We start from the raw sequence: 14,556 nt of genomic DNA on the forward strand, positions 1-14,556 counted from the left end.
TCACTCCCTCCCTGAGCCAGCTGGCCACAGCCTTGAGCATCCTTCTTTGCCTCTCAGCCACTGCCAACACTTGGCTGCACCCTTCAGGGCTGCCTGTACCGGCTTCCCTGGCTGCAGGCTTGTGCCTGGTCAGGCTGTCTCCCAGCTGGGCTCCTACCAGCCATAGTCAACTCCCATTTTGACATGAAACCATTTAAATGGAAATCCAGTTTTACAAAGCACAAGTGACTGCTAATAAAGATGTGAATGATGCTTATGAGAATTTTATTTCATTTTAAATCAATTGAGCATTCTAATTCATTAATAAAGCAAAAAAGAAAGCTTACAGGAATGCCCAATCTCTTGTCATTATTCAAATGGAAAAGAATACTTCATAGAAATTTCTTAGGGAAATTGTCCATTTCCCATTTTCTCTGGAAAAAAAATCTATTTTTATAGAAGAACTTAGGTCTAATTTGTTTTGTGAAAAATTAGATCTGACTTTATAGTAGATATTATATTTTAAAAGAATTTTCAAGAAGCCAACCAAGTTCATGACTAAAATATTCAGGATTCAGTCATTTTTATCATGTTTGAGACTGTATCAAAATAAGAAGCAACAAACAACTTGGGATTGATAATAAAAAAGTATCTGAGGAAACAGGATAGTTCTTATACTAGAATTAAACAACAAAAATATTCCATCTCTGAGACTTATGGGTTCCTTTGTGGTTGAAGCTTATCCTCTTCTATGAGCTGCTCTTCTTCCCCTGGGGTCAAGTTCAGGTCAAGACTGGACAAAGGTGTTTTTCTAGCTCTCTCTCATCAACTCTTTTAAATCTTACAAAACCAGTCTCCTCTGTCCTATGAATTAAGTAGGAAAGAAAGGAAAATAACTTTCCAGGCTCTCCTTCCTTCTCTTTCATGATGCCCTGCTTGCACAATCTCTTTGCAACTTTGGGCAAATCTCGTACAATCTTATTGTCTACCTCTAAGGACTCCAGTGAGAATTAAACAAGAGATCATTCCTCAACTAATATATCAATGAAGGACTTTGAAGACAGCAAAGGTATGCCACCTATCCCCAAAAAGGCTAGCTGATGGACCAAGTTCTCCCTGTGTAAGAATGGTAAGAGAGCTTAAATTTATTCACAGATAAGAAAAAAGTTTAAAGGTAATTGGGTTTGGATTTTGTTTATTCATATGTTTAGTTGAGAAATAGGATCCAATTGATCAAAGGAAGAATATGACTGTCGTATGTGCATGTTTGTGTGGGTGTATGTGTGTGTATGTTTGCTGGAAATCAAGTGCTAGACACTTAAGTAAGCTGAATATGAATAAGAATATGTTTAAAACATAGAATGTGGACACTCACAAAGAGGAACTGAAGTATGCACTGTGTTGTAAGATTTCCAAGGTCGTGGGTGCAAAACAGAGACAATACACTATTCTGTCAAATAGGGAAAAACAGTATGGTGGAAAACCCTAGCTATCAGGCTGAGAGAAGGGCAGGGCATTTCTTAGCAGGTTCTGGTCTAACTTTGATGACGTAGGACTGCACAGAAAAAGTGGAAAACACAAATTCATCGCCTACTGCTCCAATTCCCAGTTAGACACAGAGGAGAGGGGGAGAATGGAGGGAAAAGAGAGGAGAGAGGAAAGGATGTCTACAAACTGAGGCGCCTTCCAACATGCCTACATGAGAAATGGACTCAGGACACCTCGCCTTAGTAAAGGCTCAGGATAGTAGAGTATCAGGGAGAAGATCTGAAGACACACAATCTCTTCTACTTTTGTAAAGAAAGAGAGACAGGGAGAGAGACAGAGCAAGACAGAAGCAAGACAGAGAGGCAAAGGTGAATGAGTGAAAGGAGAAGGGAAGGAAGGAGAGAGGGAGAAAATGAACAGAGGAATGAAGGAAAGAGAGAAGTATTCATGTTGCCTTTTCCAAATGAACATGTAAATACAAGCTGTTATATAAAATTATTATATCAAGAAAATGGGACACTTTTTAGTTGCCATTGTTGCTGTTTTGGTTTTCTTTTCCTTTTATCTTGTTTGTATTTGGGAGGGAACATAAAAGGTGAAACAAGGGTGAACAAATACAACAGAGGTATTTACTAGACACCAGGTGGAAAATGAACTGTATATCTTGTAGATGGGGATGGGAAAAATCAGGAGAGAGAGACAGAAGGGGAGATATGGTTCACGAAGAATTGTCCTAATTATTCATTACCCAATTCATGTAACTGTAACCTTGTGTATATCAACTCTACAATGACAATAAAAATTTAAAAATGATATCTATATCAATAGTGAAATTTTATTCATCCATCAGGAAGAATGGTATAACTTGCAAAGAAATGGATGGGCTTGAAAAAAAATTAAGTGAAATAAGACAGGCCCAGAGAAACAAGGATACATGTTTTCTACATTTGTAGAAGTTAGATCTAATTTATAAATGTATATACAAAGATACACAAGGTCATATACATATGAACACAAGCATATTAACTAAAGTATGTTATATTCTGGGGGAGAATTCCAATGGTGTCATTCCTTTAAACAACGAACTTACAGTATAAAAAAATGAGGACCAGAAAGCTAGTACTTGAGGTGTGTGGCAGGGCAGGGGGGTAGGGGGGAGAAGGGGGGGAAAGAGGTAAAAAGTGGGAGTAGACAATGAACAGAGGAAGTGGGAAGAATGCAGTCATCATTTTCAGTGTACATGTGTGAAAATTAAACTAGGAAAATTGAGGGGATGGGTGGGATTGGGAGGGATGGTGGAGAATGACGAAAGAGGTGACATTGATCAAGATGCATTGTACGTATAAACTGACGTGTTGAATTATGACCCTTTTGTACGACTATGTAAAGATGCTAAAATAATAGCAGTGAAGATAATGATAATGAAGAGTTGAAAAGCCAACTTTCAGAAAATATTTACCCAATCATACAACAAAGGTGAACTTTGGAGAACTCATGTTTATAGCTCTTTGGGTCTTGTACAACCAACAGAGTGAACTTGAGGCTTACAAGGTTGTCTCTGCCTCGACCTGAGCTTCAGCCCCCGGATCCCATAGCACCAGCGCCCAGAGTTCTGTTTATCCCAGCTGATAGGGTAAACACTGGGCTCAGAACCCAACCTGCTTTGGGTGCTCAGTACAATCTTTGGTGTAAGGAAAGGAGATTGCGTGACTCAGACCAAACACACACACACACACACACACACACACACACACACACACACACACACACACACACACACACACACACACACAGAGCAATTATTGGGCAGTCAGCCCTCAAGAATGTGGACCCTAAACCCATTGCCGGTCAGTCTTATGGTTCCCATCTCAAGACTGTGGGATTCCAGTTAGAACGGCAAAAATCAAGAACTCTAACAACAACAGATGCTAGAGGGGATGTGGACAGAAAGGAACCTTACTTCATTGTTGGTGGAAATGTAAACTTGTTCAACCACTTTGGAAAGCAGTATGGAGGTTCCTCAAAAGACTTCACATAGAACTCCCCTATGACCCAGCAATCCCACTTTTGGGCATTTACCCAAATGTTCACAAACAAGACCACACTAAAGCTACCAGCACAACAATGTTTATTGCAGCATTATTTACCATAGCTAAGATATGGAACAAACCCAGATGCCCCTCAGTAGATGAATGGATCAAGAAAATGTGGTATATATACACAATGGAATTCTATGCCTCCATCAGAAAGAATGACATTGCCCCATTTGTTAGGAAATGGAAAAACTTGGAAAAAATTATATTAAGTGAAGTAAGCCAGGCCCAAAGAAACATAGGTCCCATGGTTTCCCTTATTTGTAATATCTAGTATATGTATGAGTCAAGCGGAAAAGGTCAGATAATGTGATGTCAGGAAAATGAACCCTTAGATATGTATTTTAATGTTTTTTTCTTTCATGCATGTGTTTCTAACGCATTTATAAGATTATCTCTTTGTTGCTTTGTATGTCCCTCCCCCACAGTATAACCCCTGCTTTCACTATATTTGATGTCCGTATAACTTGTGGAGGAGATGGGGAAAAACCAGTTGTTTAAGGATACAGGTGGACCTTTTGCAACAATGAGAAGTACAAGTTGTCATGTCCAAAACGAGCTTGACAACGTTGGTGCGGGGGGGGGGGGGGGGGGAGGAGAAGGATTGGGATTGGGGGGGAGGGGGGAGGCTGGGAAGGGATGTGAAGGGTAAACCAAAGGAGGAGGCTGCAATGCTTGGTAAGAAATGTACACATTATCCTGCCCATGTAATTGTAACCCCTCTGTACAGTATGTTCACAAATAAAATTAAATTAAATTAAAAAAAAAGACTGTGGGATTCCTTTAAAAGAATGCTTTGTGTTAGTGCCAGTGGTTCATGCCTATAATCCTAGCTGCTCAGGAGGCTGAGATCTAAGGATCATGGTTTGAAGCCAGCCCAGGCAGTCAAATTTGGGAAACTCTTATCTCCAATTAACCAGCAAAGATCCCAAAGTAGAGCTATGGCTTTAATGGTAGAGTGCCATCCTTGAGGGAAAAAGCCAAGTAGTAGTGCAAGACTCTGAGTTCAGGCCACCATACCAGAACAAAACAACAAAAAAATGCTTTAAAAATACAAAAGCAAGCCGAGGGCTAGTGGCTTGCGCCTGTAATCCTAGCTACTCAAGAGGCTGAGATCTAAGGATTGCCAGTTCAGGCAGAAAAGTCCATGAGACTCACATCTCCAATAAACTGCTCAGAAAAAGGGGGAAGTGGTGCTGTAACTCAAGTGGTAGAGTGCTAGCCTTGAGCACACAGAGTCTCAGGGACATTGCTCAGGCCCTGAGTTCAAGCCCAGTCCCAGAAAAAAAATATACAAGAGCAGGTTGACAAGCCATTTCAGGGCTCAGTACCAGTTGAATGGAGATCCTCTGCGGTACATGGTGAGTTGGCCATTCTCCTTTTTTCTAACCCCAGACAACTATTATTCTCCCCATTATTGAAGATTTGAAACACAGACTCAAGATGTGTATTCTGTTTATTTTTATTTTATTATCTTATCTTATTTTGGTATAACAACACAATAGGTTCTCAGGCTGTGTTGCAGTTTAGGTCCCCTCTATGCTGTGATAGAGCTGAGTACAAATGGGAGGTCACCCAGGGGGTTGGGGACAGTTCCCAGGCAGGGTGAGAACAAATAGGCCAGGCCTGGGAGGATGAAGACAATGATGTCAGCTTCTGACTGGGAGGTATGCAGTATTCACATTGCCAATGCCATTGTCACCTTGCAAACCAGTCTGGGTTTGCTTTGGACAGAAGGTTCTGGAATGTGTTCAAGCATTACTCATCTCCAGACTGCTTTTTTTTAATCCAATAAATTTCCACTCTTGAATAATTATTCTCAAGATGCATGGTTTTACTTGATTTACTTACATAGAAGCAAAAGAATGTAGTGACAACTATGGAATGGGCTTCTCAAATGTTGCAAACAATCTGGGTGCTGATACTGGACAATCTCAGTCATTTTATTCTGTATTCTTCACTGACTAGCAGGCCAGAGGGAGCTTTGGGAACCTGTGGCGAGCTTGGCATCTGTGAACTTGGTGTTGTCTTTTTTAATTTAAAAAATATTAATTTTGTGCCTTAGTTGGTTTCTCAAATCAAAATGTGGTGTATGTACACACACACACATACACACACACACACACACACACATATGAATTCTATGGTTCCATCAGAGAGCTGACACTGCCCCATTTGTAAGGAAATGGAAAGACTTGGAAAAAATTATATTAAGTGAAGTAAGCCAGACCCAAAGAAACATAGTTCCCATGTTTTCCCATTTGTAACAATTAGTATATGTCTAAGATAATCTTAGCAGATGAGCAGAATAGCTCAATAGCTATGTACATATGACCATAGAAGATGATGCTAAGCTGAATGAATTCCAAGACATGGAAACAAGAGGTTTTCTTTGTTGTTGTTGTTTTTAATGTACTATGTGAGTTCTTGTTTCGTGTGTGTGTATGTGTGTGTGTGTGTGTGTGTGTGTGTGTGTGTGTGTGTTTTCCCCTATAATTTATCCCCTGTTGTCACTGTATTTGCTTTTGGTACCCTAGTTATTGTATATGTTTATCTGAATTAGGGCTGAATTAGAGAAGGGAAGGGAAGGCGAGCAACAAAATGGTGAGACAAAGGACAAAGGGCAATCCAATGCAACAGCGATGCTCACAAGATGTATGTTGGAAATGAACTGTACAACTTGGGGTGAGGTTGAAAGGGAGAGAAAGAGGGATTAAAAATTAGGGAGGGGGTAACAAGTTCAACAAGAAATATACTCACTACCTTACGTATGTAACTGTAACCTTGCTGTACATAACCTTGACAATAAAATTTTCAAAAATTATTAATTTTATTATTTATTTTACTTTTTTGTGTTGGTACTATAACTTGAACTCGTTATTTTACTATACACACATGTATTGTGTGCATGTGTGTGTGCACAATTATACACCTCTCTTTCAAACCCATTCATCCCAAGTTACCTGGTTCCATTTTCACATGTGTACATTAAATATTATGACTGAATTTGCCTACTCTTCTTCTCTCCATTTGTCTGCCCTCCATCTCACTGACCTTCTACCCCTTACACTCCAAACAACATGTTTCAGCTTCCTGGAATTCATTTTGTTAAACTATACATTGTTTGAATGTGTTTGCACCATTGCAATCCTCCCCTGCATACATCATGCTTTAGTCAATGTATGTGCACTTGTATGCATAAGATTCTGTATCTATTTTCATATATGCTTATAATATAGTTCTAACTTTTGTATAAGAGAAAAAATGTACCATTTGTTTTATTTGAGCCAGACTTATTTTTTTTTTGGTGTGGGGGTGCTCATTGAAAAATATAATATCTTCCACTGCAGTGACTATGACTGTAACTGTCCTCATCTCTGTTGGAGCTTCTAAAGGACATACTGTTATAGTTGTCAGGCCACTATCCCAGATAGTTGGGGTAAAAATGCTGTAGGGGTAAAAATGTTTGTGGCCGGGCGCCAGTGGCTTACACCTACTGTAGTCCGACCTACTCAGGAGGCTGAGATCTGAGGATTGCCGTTCAAAGCCAGCCTGGGCAGGAAAGTCCATGAGACTCATCTCCAATAAACCACCAGAAGTGGCCCTGTGACTCAAGTGGTAGAGCGCTCGCCTTAAGCTGAAGAGCGCATGGACAGTGCTCAAGCCCAGAGTTCAAGCCTCGTGACCGACAAAAAAGAATGTTTGTAATTAATATTGTTTTTCCAAACTAAGCCTTGACCTTCAGCACCAGTGCCATTATTTGGGGCTTGAGTGGGGGTGGGGGGAAATCAGGTTATTATGGATTGAACTCAGAGTCTCCCATCTACTAAACAAGTTCTCTACCACTTGAACCACACTAAAGTCCTTTTGTTGTTTAGTTGTCTTTCAGATAGGGTCCCATGTTAACTTTACCTCACTCTAAAATATTCTTACCTCTACATCTCAAGTAGCTGGGATTACAACTATTAGCTACCATGCCCAGGCCAGAAGTGGCATTAAAAAAATCTCTTTAAATACAGAAAACACATAGTATATACAATATGATCCCTACTGAATTTTCTCATCATGCTTTTATTTTCATAAGCTTCAAAATAAACAGAAGTTAAGCACAATTTTATTATAAAAAATGGGGAAACAATGTTCCTATGTGTACACAGAACCTGTGTCAGTAAGTAGAGGTTCATACACATTGAATGAGCTGGAAGCTTCTATAGAAACACAGAAAAGACAACGAGGTTTTCTGTTGTCCCTCACATTCTGCTTTCATTCCAATTCCCCTGTCAAAGCCACATTTTATTTATCCCTCTGCATATGTTCCTGGGATATTTCCATTTAGTAGGAAAGCAGTATCAATGAACGTCCCTGTTTTATCAAGTGTGTCAAACACCAGAATATCTGGCCTCTTGGACAGAATTTGTTAATCTGTTATCATGGCTTTGTCCTAATATGCCTTGGAGAAGATGCTTTCTAACATATTCTTGGGTTCAACCTTGTACATGGTATTAACCCACTTGTAAACTCAACAGAGGGCTAATTATTGACATGAAATCTCCATGCCTTTTCCTGTGCGTTTTACATTTCCATTGAGCTCCCTTTGCTCCACACTCCTCTGCCAGGTTGATTTATAACAGGAGCTGACCATTTCATCCCAAGTGTCAGAGAAAAAAGGAGTAATACTAGATTTTATTAAAGTATATCTTGTGTGCTGTACTGGGGTTTGAACTCAAGGCCTCAGGCTCTTACTTGGCTTTTTTGCTCAAGGCTCCAGCTTTATCACATGATCCATACCTCCACTTCTGGCTTTTTGTTAGCTGAATAGAGATAAGCATCTCATAGATTTGTCTGACCAGGCTGGCTTTCACTTGGGATTCTTAGATCTTAGTCTCATGAGCAGCTAGACTTACAGGCACCCAGCAATCTTTCTTCTTTTTTTTTTTAATTTTTAAATAAAGAAGAAGTCGGGGAAATGTTCCCCATCTTTGAATTAGCAAAGGCCCTGTGCTAATGTTTTTAAAGTATAGGGATTCTTTGACTTACAACAGGGATACATCTTGATCAACCCATTACAAGCTGAAAATCCAGTAAATGGAACATGCATTAAATATTCCCAACCTTCAGGATAGCTTAGCCTAACCTACCTTAGCTATGCTCAGAACATGTCCTCTGCAGTTACTGTAACCCATAGTTGGGCAAACTCATCTAACACAAAGCCCGTTTTATAATAAGGCCTCATGAAGGTCTCATGTAATTTGTTGAATCTTGTATTGAAAGTGAAAAAAAAGAATGGTCAGATAGGTGCATTTTCACACCACTGTTAAGCTGAAAAAGAATTATAGAATGTTTTTCTTGATGTTAATGAGGTCTGAACCTAGGGTCTTGTGCTTGCTGGCCAGATGCTATGTCCCTAGTCTGAAATATCACTGTGAATCAGACAGGCCTATGTCAGAGTCTGTGTATATTGTTATTCTATCACATTAATACAGTTACAGAGAGTTCAGCTAGAGGCCTGTGTAGTGTCCACACTGAGGGATTGGATGTGTTTGTCTGATGATCAGAAAACAGGATGAATCAGAACCAATAAGTATATGACAGTCTCTGAAGAGGAGGAGGACACACGGATAGGGGGACGGATGTCTATTTCCTCAAAATGCCAGGCTATTTCCAAGTCCTCGGGTGGATTTAGGGCTTAAATGATCCTAGGACTGGGCTGGCCAAACATTCTCTAGCAAAACAGTTCCTCAAAGCCTCAGCTGTTCCTTCCTGATCAGTGCCAAGGGGCAAGAAATTTCAGGTAGGTACCAGAAGTTTCCAGTCTGAAGCTTTGGGGTTTTTAATGTCTAACCCTATTATGTTCTTCTTTCATCTTAATGACAATTCCAGAGACTCTGTAACAATAGGTTTAAGAGAATGAGGCACATATTTAGCCAGTGTCTGACAAGGGACTAGCATTTATTATCTTGTTTTCCCCTCTGTTCTTCCTCTTCTCTCTTCCTTTCTTCTTCCTTCTCTCCTCCCCTCCTCCTTCTTTCCTCCCTCCTTCCTGGCTGTCTTTCTCCCTCCCCCCCACACTCTCGTATAGTATGGAAAAAACAAAACAAATAAATCCCCCCCCCCCAACTAAGAAACAGTAATGCCTAAGACATTTTGTGTGGCTTAACATTCCTTTTAAGACTTTAGCTTTATTTACCAAGGCTCATTCCAGAACTCAGGTAGAACAGTATCTTGGTCAAACTATACTTCAGGCCTCTGAAAGGGAGTACTGGCCTTTGCAGCACAAATACTCTTCCATCACTGTTTACCAACTGGCTATTTTTAGGCTGAGTTCATCTTTCTCTTTCAGATCTTTGCAAAAAGAAACAAGAAGCAAACAATATCTATCAAAATTCTCAATTTGCTTTAGGGTAAGACTTGACACCCAGGCTATTATAAGAGAGGGTTTTTACCAAGCATGTTGTCTATCCTGTACATAGCTTCTATCCAGTATATTCTATGTGCTTTTAAGTCCAAATTCTGTTACTATCCATATAGTGTGAATTTACAGGGAATCCGAAAGCAGGGTGACGTTAGCATAATAGATGTTTATTCTTACTTATGTAGATGTCCATAGGCACATGACCCAGGGCTGGTATGTGGCTCAGCTCCAGTGTCATTCACATCTGCCTTCTCAAATGGTCAAAGACTTCCTTCCACATTCAGGTTTCCCTTGGGAAGAGGGAAGAAGACAGCCATATTTTCACTCTTTAAGAATTTTATCCAGAACTTGCATTGATAGATTTTGGGTACAGTACATCCTTTTACCTAATACATCACTAATGACCACACCTTGTGTCAGGAAGGCTGAGAAATAGTCTTAATGAAATAAAGGGCTCAGCTCACAACCAGGGAAAACGATTTCTAAGATACAGAAGGGGCAGTTGTGCAGCTGGGTAGCAGTGATGAAAGCTAAGAGCTATGAAGGAGAAGCCAATGGTGAAGACTAGATGGGTAATATACAAATTGGATGTTTGTGTGCATGAAGAGGATACTAGCAAAGTCACACCGTAAGTGGAAAGGAGTCTGGGAAAAAAGGAAGCGTAGACAGCTCCACCTCACTTAGATTAGCCACACTGGTATATTTCACCTGATATAACTTGCTTGGACAGTAAACTGTAGTTAATTTTGACCAATTTCATCTCAGAATAGTATCCATCCCCCAGTCCCAGGGCAGGCAGCCAGGTACATGTTCCTGGAACAGCTTACAGCAGTTCATAGCCAAGGTCTGCACCCTGGCTCCAAAAAAGAAAATTGGGATCTGTGCTCTGATTTCTGATTGCTGTTTCTAATGGTGGAGGCACAGACATACAGGCAATCATACATTGCTGTAACCCCCTTTCCACCACTCCAAACTCCCTCCTCCCTAGGTGAAAAAACTTCCAGTGGATTTAAAGGGCCTTCATTTTCCTCTCTTTTTCCTTCTGCTTGGGAGCCAAATATTTAAAGCTTAGAACATTAAAAAATTACCATATCATCAGAAATTTAGAAAGTCACAGTACCCACCTGGGAAAAAGCACAGGGCTTTGAAAAGACCTGAGAGCAAGCTAAGTTTATACCTCCAGCTAAACCTTGACAGAAACACAACCCATAACAATCAAACAAAAACTTAACCAATCTTGGAAAACTGGGGAGAATCTGATTTCCAGAGTTATTAGATTCATATGCCAGTTTTACCACTGCTACCAACAAATAGCACAAAGAAATAGGAAAGTATGGTCCAATGAAGGTGGAAATAAGCCAACATGAAAAAGACTACATGGTAGACTTGCTAGGCAAAGATGTCAAAACAACTACTTAAAGATGCCCAGAAAACTAATGGCAGAAATAGAAGAAGGTCAAAATGTATGGATTGCCAGGCATTGGTGGTTCATGCCTATAATCCTGGCTACTCAGGAGACTGAGATCTGAGAATCTCAAAGCAGAGCTGTGGCTCAAAGTGGTAGAGTGCTAGCCTTGGGCAAAAAGCCCCGGAATAGCACCCAAGTCCTGAGTGCCAGCTCTATGTCTGGCAAAAACAAAAACAATCATGGATAAGGAAAAATAAAAGAAACCCAAAAGAAATTTTAGGGGCCAGGTGCTAGTGATTCATGCCTGTAAGGCTGAGATCTGGGTATTGTAGTTTAAAGCCAACCAAGGCAGGAAAAAAAAATCTGTGAGATTCTTATCTCCAATAACCACCAGAACACCAGACATGGAGCTGTGGCTCTAAGTGGTAGAGTGCTAGCCTTGAGTGAAAGAGCTCAGAGACAGTGCCCAGTCCCTGAGTTCAAGCCTCATGGCTGACCAAAAAAAAAAAAAAAAAAAGAAGAAGAAAGGAAGGAAGGAGGAATGAGGAAAGGAAGAGAGAGGGGAAAAGAATTCTAGAACTGTAAAGTAAAATAACTGAAAGGTAAAATTCAACTGAAGATATTGAAAGGCAGATTTGAGCAGACAGAAGAAAAAAATTAGTGAACTTGAAGACAGAACGATTGAAATGATTCTCACAGACAGAAAGAACAAGGAAACCTGAAGAAGGGTAAATTATCAAGCACTAAGAAAATATTATTGAGCAGAGGAGCATATGTACAAGAGTTCCAGATAGAATCGAGAAAGAAAACAAAGCAGAGAGATTATTAAAAGAATTTTGACCTCCCCAAATCTGACAAAAACTATGACTATAGTAATGTGCTATGTAACAATGCTTTGGTCAAAGACGGACCTTAAAACAGCCACCCAGTAAGATGATAATGAAGCTGAAAACTTCCTGTGACCTTGTGTTTTTATGATATCATTTGCTTTATCTGTGCTGGACCTGGTAACTCAGGGCCTGGATGCTGACCCAGGGCTGGCTGCTTTTTTGCTCAAAGCTAGCATTCTACAACTTTGAGCCACAGCTCTGCTCTGGATTTTTAAGTCTGGGTAGTTAATTGGAGATAAGAGTCCAACAGACTTTACTGTCCAGGCTCACTTTTAAATTGCGATCTTCAGATCTTAGCCTCCTGAGCAGCTAGGATTATAGGCATGGGCCACTGGTGCCTAGCTGCTGTACCCTATATTTAGCTAAGTTTAGATGCACACTTGTATTACAATTGTCTACTCAGTTTAGTGCCATGCACTAAAGACAGAAATAGAAGAAAGTCAAAATGTATGGATTGCCAGTCATTGGTGGTTCATGCCTAGAATCCTGGCTATTCAGGAGGTTGAGATCTGAGAATCTTAAAGCAGAGCTGGGGCTCAAAGAGGTAGAATGCTAGCCTTGTGCAAAAAGTTCAGGAACAGTACCCAAGTCCAGCTGTTTTTTTTGGGGGGGGTCCAGTCGTGGGGCCAGAACTCTGGGCCTGGGCGCTGTCCCTCAGCTCTTCAGCTCAAGGCTAGTGCTCTACCACTTGAGCCACAACGCCACTTCCGGCTTTTTTCTTTTTGCTTATGTGGTGCTGAGGAATCGAACCCAGGGGCTCAGGCATGCAAGGCAAGCGCTCTACCATTGAGCCACCTTCCCAGCCCCCCAAGTCCAGCTCTATGGCTAGTAAAAACAAAAAAAAATGGATAAGAAAAGTAAAAGAAACCCAAAAGAAATTTTAGGAGCCAGGTGGGTGCTGGTGATCCATGCCTGTATTCCTAGCTACTCAGGAGGCTGAAATCTGGTATCTCAGTTCAAAGCCAGCCGAGGCAGGAAAAATCTGTGAGATTCTTATCTCCAATTAACCACCATTGTAACCTAGGAACAATAGGTCATAGCACAGGGCTTAAATGTGTAGGGTTCTCATCTAGATGTGTCTAAATATGCTTTGTGATGGTCATACAATGAGGAAAACACCTAACATAATTTAAAAATATATACATGTAGATAAACATGTATATGTATGTGTATATACACACATGCATATATGTATGTATGTATATACTTTTATTTTATGTATACACATATATACACACATGCATTTATATGTATACACATATATATATGCATATGTATACATACACACATATATTCACATATATATATAATATACTTTGATCTTTGATCATGTTACCCCAGCACCTTTGGCTTTCCCTCTCCCCTAATTGTTTCTCTCTGCCATACATACCTCTTTTTTTTTATGTCCCATCATCATAATTATTGTTATAACTATTACTATTATTAATTTAGGTCTAAATTCCACATGAGTGAAAACTACACTATTTTCCTTTTTTACACTTAGTTCATCTTTCTAACACGTTTTCTCAGGAAGGAAAACCAATATCAGTTTTATTTACTTTTTATAAGATAAATTTTGAAAATACCCGATGACCATGGCAAATCAATTCTGTCCCAGTTACCCACTCTGATTTATTATTATTATTTAATTCTTCAGGAAACAGTTCCTGTAGAGATGAAAGAGGATAAAGAGTAGAGCTTGCTTGGTGAATCTCCAGCCAAGTAATTAACTAATCTTCTGAACAGATCCCCAACACAGGAGATCTACTCCTTAGAATATTTACATTTCCTTCCTGTGCTTGCTGGCTGTTGCTGGTACACTACCTGAGAGGGTGAGTGGTCCCCAGCTGCAGATGGCTGGCGATGACCTTCCAGAGAAGGAGGTCAAATATCTGAAATGAGTCTCATGAGGCTAAATTAAAGGGTTGGAAAAGCTGTATTCCTTCTGGAGATGCCTTGGAGAAATCTGTCTTGTCTTGTATAGCTTCTAAAGGCTACTTACATTCCCCAATCATAATCTCTCCCTCCATTTTCAAAGCTCATCACTATGAACTCAGCTTCTCTCTCAGAATAGATACCATTGTTAAGTCATACATGACCACTTAAACATCAAAGAAGCTCAGTAACTTCAAGTGCAATGGAATCAATGAAACTCACACCAAGACACATAATCAAATGGAAGAAACCTAAAAGCAGTGAACGTGGCCATCTGTCACATACAAGACTCCTTCATAAATTTACTAACAAATTCCTCATCAGAAACATCGAAAGCTAGAATGTAGTGGG

At 40.0% G+C, this 14,556-nt stretch overlaps 1 long non-coding RNA gene across 2 annotated transcripts in view; it reads right to left on the reverse strand.

Moving 5' to 3' along the window:
• LOC138804177 (uncharacterized) overlaps positions 1 to 14,310 on the reverse strand; it is a 32,938-nt gene extending 18,628 nt beyond the window's left edge. Inside the window, exons 1-2 of one of the 2 annotated variants that reach the window (XR_011365194.1) lie at positions 14,273 to 14,310; positions 10,150 to 10,262 (exon numbers count right to left, since the gene is read on the reverse strand). This is a non-coding gene — a long non-coding RNA (uncharacterized lncRNA). Of the gene's footprint in view, positions 1 to 10,149; positions 10,263 to 14,094 lie in introns of both variants that reach the window. The other variant, XR_011365193.1, reaches the window with a different exon arrangement.
• Between the last annotated feature and the right edge of the window lie 246 nt (positions 14,311 to 14,556).

The sequence above is a fragment of the Dipodomys merriami genome, unplaced genomic scaffold, assembly GCF_024711535.1.
Source record: "Dipodomys merriami isolate MVZ:Mamm:240054 unplaced genomic scaffold, mDipMer1.0.p SCAF_36, whole genome shotgun sequence".
NCBI lineage: Eukaryota > Metazoa > Chordata > Mammalia > Rodentia > Heteromyidae > Dipodomys > Dipodomys merriami.